At 45.1% G+C, this 7893-nt stretch overlaps 1 protein-coding gene across 2 annotated transcripts in view; it reads left to right on the top strand.

Annotated features, from left to right (window-relative positions):
• Positions 1 to 921: 921 nt before the first annotated feature.
• The window catches only part of CSGALNACT1 (chondroitin sulfate N-acetylgalactosaminyltransferase 1), a 360766-nt gene continuing 353794 nt past the window's right edge, over positions 922 to 7893 (top strand). Inside the window, exon 1 of one of the 2 annotated variants that reach the window (XM_037742421.1) lies at positions 922 to 1012. The gene's annotated coding sequence lies outside the window, so the exon portion shown is untranslated. Of the gene's footprint in view, positions 1013 to 1544; positions 1685 to 7893 lie in introns of those variants that run through there. The other variant, XM_017539692.2, reaches the window with a different exon arrangement.

Genomic DNA, 7893 nt, shown 5'->3' with positions numbered 1-7893 from the left:
GGTGGCAGTGAGAAGGCTCTGAAGAGGTTACCTGGTTACCCAAAGAGTGCTTGACTATGAACGTTCTAACCTTCAGACAACTCATAGCTAACTCCAGCCTCCATGTGCTGCCCTCCATCTGCAAAGTGGGGATTGTCATGATTTGCCTTACGAGGGTGCTGTGTGATAATGGGGGAAGGAGGCTTGTACCTATATATGTGTGTATGTGTACCTACATATGTGTGTATGTCTATTATGCAGCATTTTGGGCCAGCAGGAGCATAGACATTTTTCATTCATTTGGTAAATACCCACTTCTTCCCTGTTTTCCAAGTCTCAGTTGAATTGCAGTGGGGATATTAGGTCACAAGGGTGAATAGTTCACTCAGGAGTGTGAGGTGGGGACCGATCCATCTGGGAAGTCCAGGTAGGCAGCAGGGCTTGTTTCAGGGAGGCTTCCTGCAGGTAAGGAGGAGCTTAACGGGAACCGAGCTACTTCAAGATGTGCCTGCAGCCTCCCGACTGCCTACCCTGTGCCCACATAAAGTCTGGTATCTGGAATCTCCCAGATGGAGGTTTGAGCGTTTCCATGGCCAGGCAGTAGAAGGAGCACTGCCCCAGGAGTCCTAGGACTGGTTTCCAGCTCTGGTTCTGCAGTGACTGAGCCCTGGGGCCTCTGCAAGTTGCTTAACCGCATCTGCAGGTGATGACCTCTTCCAGTCTAACGCTGACTCCTCCTAAGTCTTCCACAATTACACTGAAAATTGGGGATCGTATTTCCCAACTCCCTCTCCCACAGAGATGCGCTGGAGCACTTACAGATAAAAGGCGACCTGTGGCCCTGGAAGGTGTGTGCCTGTGTGTGCTGGAGGTGGCGGTGGATCTTCCATTATTCAACACTCCACTTGCCTGCATTTTAGTCTTTCCTTTTCCACTTCTCTCCTGGCCTCCCAGTGGCCGTCAGGGGTCCCTGCAGACATCGCTTTTCCACAGCAGTGGGGTCTGAGAGTTAAAGGGGTTCCTGACCTTCGCTGTAAGTAAAAGCTCTCTAGGGAAGGCGTTATAGCTGACCAGGGCAGCAGAGACCGCGACTAAAGCATGAATTCCCCGAAGTGCAATTTACAAAGTTTTTGCATCGAAGTCGGCGCTCGGCGGGGAGGGCAGCCAAGGGAACAGAGCGGGTGGAGCAGGGGAATGGGGAATTGTGTTCTGCAAGAAGGACCCCATGGAGACTGGACACCTCTCTCCTGGGACACGGGCCACGCCACACTGTCCTAGTCCCTAAACTTCGGTTCTCGGTGACCAGTCACGCTTAAGCCGCTCCTGGTGTCCGAGCGCGGCCCCTTCCGAGAGTGACAGGCTTCTGCCAGGGCGCTCCGCTTCGACGGGCACAGGGGCGCACTGCAGAGGGGCTGTGGAGGACGCGGGTGGCCACGGCCAAGTGCGACCCCAGCATGGCCCTGGCCGCCTCCGCTGGACACACCCCGCGGCGGGGCGCCGGGCTTGGCTGTGGTTGCGCCTGCCCGCGCTCCCCGCCGCCGCCGCCGCCGCCGCCCCCGCCGCTCCCCGCCCCCGGGGTCCCTGGAGGCTCCGCGGCTGCCGGAGCTGGAGGTGGAGCTGAGTCCGTGGCGGCCGCGCAGGAGGGAAAGTTCAGCAGCGGTGGCAGTGGCCGGAGCCAGGCCGGGCAGCCTCCAGAGCGGCTCGGGTGAGTCGGGTTTTCTCCCCCGCCGGCCAGGCGCTGTGCGCCGCGCGGGGGCGTCGGTGGCGCCGGCGGATTCCTGCAGCCCCGCGCGGCTAGCTCGCGCCCTCCCGGCCCGTGACCTCGGGGTGGCTCGTGCAGCCGCGGAGGACCGTGCAGCACCGGGCCTCCCTCTGCCGCTGCCCGCCGGGGGGCCAGGGCACGGGCAGGGACCAGGGAGCGGCTTGGCAGGCGGAGGGCGAGGTGCCTCCAGGTGGGCGCGTGAGGACGCGGAGGGGGCTTCCAGGGAGGGTTCGGGGCCGCTGTGCGCCCGGGGTGGATTTGGCTCTACCAGCCTTTCTCCTGGCCTTCCGCTGTCTAATTACTTTCTGCAAAACCCACTGAAAAGTAGCCTTTCCACGTGCCGCCCGGCGACTGCTGTTATTGTATTATTGTGGCTGGGATGGAGAGGGTGGAGGGGGCGTGACGAGGGTGGCCGGTGGGCAGCGTGCTCGCCTGCCCTGGACCAGGGACGTGGGGGATGTGTCTGAGGGTCATCGCCGTCCGAGGATGACCAGGGGATGTGCGATCGGTGGGCAGAAGCTGTGCTAGGGCATGATCTTGGGGTGGGGTGGGGGTTGGGAGGACGGGGAGAAGTAGGAAGCGGAGGCAAAGTTGTTTGTTTCCTTCGCGCTTCCTGCACCTGCACTCCGGTTCGAGATTTTGAAGTTATCTTTTCATCGATGAGCAAAGAATGGTGAGAAAGGAAGAGATGTTGACAGCACTGTGCCTGCCAAAACAGTGAGCCTCGGGAAATACTCATAAATGAAATACTAATAAAAAGGATAGTGTGGTTAAATTTCACAAACTCCGCTTTTATTCTGATTTCAAAGGCTTGACGCAGTTTTTATTTAATGTCATTAGATACATCTAGATAATAAAGATAATGAACTGTTCTTTCACGTTTTTTTAAAACTAGAAATTTAAATTTAATTCTGCAGGATTTCTTGGATTTTGTTGACATTATTCCTACAAGAAAATCAAATTACCTTGGTGTTACTTGCAACAGTGAGCATTAATAATCCCTGTGCAGTGCTGAAATGCTGCTAACTAGAGGGATAAAGGTCCTTCAAACTTGGAAATAGCTGCGCAGAAAGGCAAGATGAAATTTTGTATAAGCCTTAGGCAGAAAAGGCGACTTGAACATGTGTAATAGTGCATAATACACAAGGGACTTGGTGTTGGGCTCCCAGAAGATGTCAATTCCTAGAAAGCAAGAGCTGGGTCATACCCATTGTAAGATCACCACACACATTTAATCATTCATTTGCCTTGAGCTACCACACTATAGGTACTCCACATAATACAATATCAAAATAATGTAATCCTGTTCATCTTTGTGTGCTAAATCTCATATGTCTATTTGTAAAATGTATTAGTGGGATTCAAAGCGGAATCTCCAGCATTTGGATTCATCCGTTTACAGTGCAGTGAGCTTGTGCTTTGCTGTTCCAGAGGCCTGAGCTCCAGGCGGCTTCTTCCACTTATTAACTGTATGACCTCGGGCAAGTTACCTACCCTTTCCCAGCGTTGGTGTCCTAATTTGTAAAATGCCAATAATACTCTTCACCTTATGGAAATGTTTAGCAGGAGGAAATTACATTTGGGAACTTATCCTAGTGCCTGGAGCACAGAGTATGCACCTCATAAATGTTGTCTTTTATTTTTTTGTCTTTCTTTAACATTTAGGGATCCTCAACTCCAGCATGTTTGAACATTTAAATTTGTTTTAATTCCTTCTTCTTCATAACCCTACTTTCCAATTTTATCCATTGATTATTTATTGAAGAATCTCAGATGCCACCCAATATGGGTGTTAAAAATGAGGAGTTGATGCTTTGGGGCAAAATTTTAGTTTTTTCTTGTATCTTCCTAAGAATCCATCATAAATTAGATCATATGATGATGAATTGTACTTACCAATCTTTGTCTTGCCCTAGCTGTGTTCTTAATGCCGTTTTATTACAGTAAAAAGAAGTAACAGTAAAGTCTGCGAGGGTCCTTATCTTTTCTATTTTCTCCATGTCTCACACAGTGCCTGGCAGGGCATAAGGACTAAATAAATATTCGTTGACTTAAAATACAGAATGTAATGAAGTTATTCTTTGGTCACATCCTTCTTTTGATAATTACTGATGAAAGAATCTCGAGATCCTAAATTATAGCCCTACTTATGTTAGGGCTAATAGAGGTTATTACGGAGGCAAAGCTAAGGTAGACTTTATTACCTATTGATTTTGCACTCATGATGAAGCAGTCTTATAAAACCTGTAAAGCCAGGCTGCAGAGTAACTTCGCCACTAGGGGCCTCTTCAGACTAGTGTATCACCCCAGGCTGTCATTTATTACCATCATCCTGTTCTTTAAGGTAGCAAAGAAATTTAACTTGCTGGGTTCAGGACATGGAATACTTTATTAGAAAAGGGCAACTTTGTGTCAAAGCTTTAGCCAAAGGCCTAAAAAAAAAAAATGAAAGTGATCTTAAATGATAGATTTGGTACTGTTTTTGAATAACTTTCGAGTTAAAGGCTTAAAAGAGATATAAGAATTTGGATTTGGATTTGTATATCCCAATTTTCAAATATATGATTTAAAAAAAACTTCAAACAGACACACACACACACACACATACAAACACACATATATGATTTTCACATATATATATATATATATGTTGTTTATATATATATATATGTGGTTTTCTTTGTATATCTTTGATATGGCTTATTTTTATATTTTAATGTGTTTAAAATGGTTTTATTTCCTAAATAGATATGTGTAGCACTAACAGGAATATAAGTTGTTTTTCAAGGAATTTCATCTGGCTGGCAGAAGCTTCTTGTATCTTTCCTTTTTAAAAAAGTGGCTCACATCTGTAATTCCAGCACTTTGGGAGGCTAAGGTGGGTGGATCTGTTGAGGTCAAGAGTTTGAGATCAGCCTGGTCAACAGGGCAAAACCCATCTCTACTAAAAATACAAAAATTACCCAGGTGTGGTAGCAAGTGCTTGTAATTCTAGCTACTCAGGAGGCTGAGGCAGGAGAATCACTTGAACCCGGGAGGCAGAGGTTGCAGTGAGCTGAGATCATGGCACTGCTCTCCAGCCTGGACAACACAGTGAGACTCCATCTCAAAAAAAAAAAAAAAGGAGCCACATTAAGTCTCACCTTTAAAAAATGTTTTATCACATTCCAAGATGCATCACTGAAAGGCACCTTTCTTCTATGTGTGTTTGAAAAGACCTCTTATTTCTAAATTCTACTTTGAATGAAGTTAGTCAAGCTTGAGAATATTTATTGAACAACTAGAAGGTGTTATTTTTTGTGTTTTTATTTGTAGGATATAATTTGCTGTTTGGTAGAAAAAATACTGACAATGTATGTAAACAAGCATTATTACTGAAAATATTGCCATATTGTATGCAAATGAATGAGAACATTATATTTTCAGGTTTTCCATGAAATGTAATTCGAGTGACAAACTAATTACCTTTAATCTGTAAATAAAGTTAGAAACAATTAACTAGACCAGGCATGGTAGTCCCAGTAACTTGGGAGGCTGAGGTGGGAGAATTTCTTAAGCACTCAGGAGATCAAGACCCTGCTGGGCAATGTCAAGACCTTGTCTCAGAAACAAATGAACAAAACCCAACCAAGCCACAACAAAAATTAGCAACAGAGAAAAGCTTAGCACATTGTAGGTCTTAAATTTTACCAATGGTTTTCCTATGTTATTTAGCAGAATGTCTCTGAGTTTGGAAAATTATCAAATATCCAATTCTGATTTTCACATGGCAGGATTTTACAATAAGATGATCTGGTTTTCATACCCCTCCCCTACCTTTTTAAAAATCAAAGTCTAGGTCAGTACTCTAGAGAACAGGGTAAGAGGAATGACTTTTGCATGAAGGCTGTAGAAAATTTTAAATATCATTTCCCTCTGATTAAGCTAAATGTTTTGGATTACTTTTAGGATTCTGCTCACATGAAAACGTTATAGAGATCCCAGTTGCACAAACTAATGCTTCTCTAGAACTTCAAGAGTTTGGCTTATCCCAAACTCCCAGCTAGTAAAGGCCATGGTGTCTCCCTGCCTCTCCTTCATCTTCCCAAACTGAATCTGAGTCCATGCCAAGATGACAGGTACAAAGCTTTAGGCAGGCTGGGACAATTTAGTTTGGGCAAGAGCTCCAAGCTGAACAAGGTTATGGATGGCTGAGTTGAGAGGAAATGAATAAGTGGTTATATCTGGGAGTCACTTTTAGGAACCAGCACTTGGGAGGTGTGCCTGCACAAAAGTAATTGTTTGCTAGAATTTCATGTTTGAACCTAGGACTTAGGGAAACATTACTTTGCTGCACAGATAATTTTTGTTGCTGTTTTTAGGCAATGCATAAAACATTTTCCTTCTGTATGTGGAGATTGTAATTTGACATGAGATTTGGGTGGGGACACAGAATCAAACCATATCAATATATAACGGTTGTTGTTATTGATATTATCATTATTGACTGCAGTGCTTTCAGATAGATCATTCTAGTAGTCACAATAATCTGGAACAGAGGATTCAGGTAAACTTAGTGCTTATAATAATGTTTGCAAAGGTAAGTGATTCATTTAAGGTTTCTTGTTTTACTTCTATCACAATTCTTCTCTTCCTATGATAAAAATGGCTAACACTGATGCAGCCCTTAAATATGTAGCAGGTCCTCTGCTTAGCGTGGTGCATGAATTCTTCATTTAATCAGCACAGCCACCTTAGGAAGTGTGCACTCTTATTATTTGTGTTTTATAGATGAGAACACTAAGGTTTAGAAAGCAAGTCAAGGTCAGCTAGTAAGTGGTGGAGCTGGGCCTTAGTCCACGTCAGCCTGGCTCCAGGACCTGAGCTTATGACCTCTTTGCTGTCTTTTCCAGCATAAATGCTCATTGAATTAGCAGCCTGGGAAATGTCTTTGAGTTCTGAGGGTTAATAAAACATGTAAACATTGATTTTTTTTAGAGTATTGTATTTATCTCCATTTCTGGGTATGATGGAGCAAGATAACAAAATAATTTTTATCAGAGGGTCTGCTTCATCACTTTTAATTTGTAGGTCTGTGTATGTAGCTTTTTCTAGTAGGTCAAAATACATTGTAGAGCAACAACTCTGTAAACATCTAACTTCTGATCGAGGGATTTTGCAGGTGTGTTATAAGCAGAAATTATGAATAAAATCAAGTGTGTGTGTTGCAGAATATTAAGGTATAAAGGCTGAAGTCAACCATTCATGCATTCATCTAACAAACATTTTAATGCACCAGTTCTAGGAAGGTACTCTGCTAGACACTGCAGGAAATGCCAAGATGTGAAGACAGTGCAGGAGAGAGGAAGGGTTTGATGCTATGGTAGTAGACAGCCTGGGGTTTGAATCCCAGCTCTACTCCTTACTGAGTAGGGGGAATCTTGTTCCATTCCTAAACATCTCTGAGGCTTAGCTTTCTCATGTGGAAAATGGGGATAATAACGTCTTATCGGCTTATTGCAAGAATTAAACAAAATGTATAGGTAAGGTGCCAAGCCGCCAGGAAGTAATAGGCATCAACCAATAGTAGTGTCCATTTTCCTTCTTCTCATCTGCCTCCTCTCCCCCACTCACTTCCCTTCCCTCTTACCCTTGCCCTTATCTCCACCCCTAACTCACAGAGTGGTGGTAGAGATAAAGATACCTAAAACCCAAGGCCAAGTGTGATCAGTTCCTTTAGAATGTTGTTTTCTGGTTCTCCCATGGGGGGCTGGGACAAACCTGGCAGCAGCGTAGGGTCCCTGTGACACTTGGTTGTTACTTGAGCTGGCCAAAGACGATGAATCCCAGGAGGCAGTGGCAGCTTGGAGCCCAAGACAGGTACCTATGGTGTAGAATCAGGTTTGGGTGCAAGGGGTGAGGGAGAAGCTATTTTAAGAAGAAGCCAAGAACTCAGGTCTCATGGAAATTGAAACAAGTCAGAAATGAGTTGGAGGTCAGTTGAGCAGAAGGAGTTTGGGATCCAGGGTACATGGGATATGAGTGACCATTTCCTGAGGGATCCAAGGTTGTTTGCTGGGTCAGGGGTTCAGCTGTGCTGCACTACCTGGATGGTTTGTGCTGAAAAGCTTAGAGGAGAGCTGCAGCCTGGTGCATCTCCAGATTGGTGCATT

The sequence above is a fragment of the Cebus imitator genome, unplaced genomic scaffold (genome assembly GCF_001604975.1).
Source record: "Cebus imitator isolate Cc_AM_T3 unplaced genomic scaffold, Cebus_imitator-1.0 Scaffold120, whole genome shotgun sequence".
Lineage (NCBI taxonomy): Eukaryota > Metazoa > Chordata > Mammalia > Primates > Cebidae > Cebus > Cebus imitator.
Note: the sequence above shows the minus strand (reverse complement) of the source record. Positions and strands in the feature narration are given on the sequence as shown.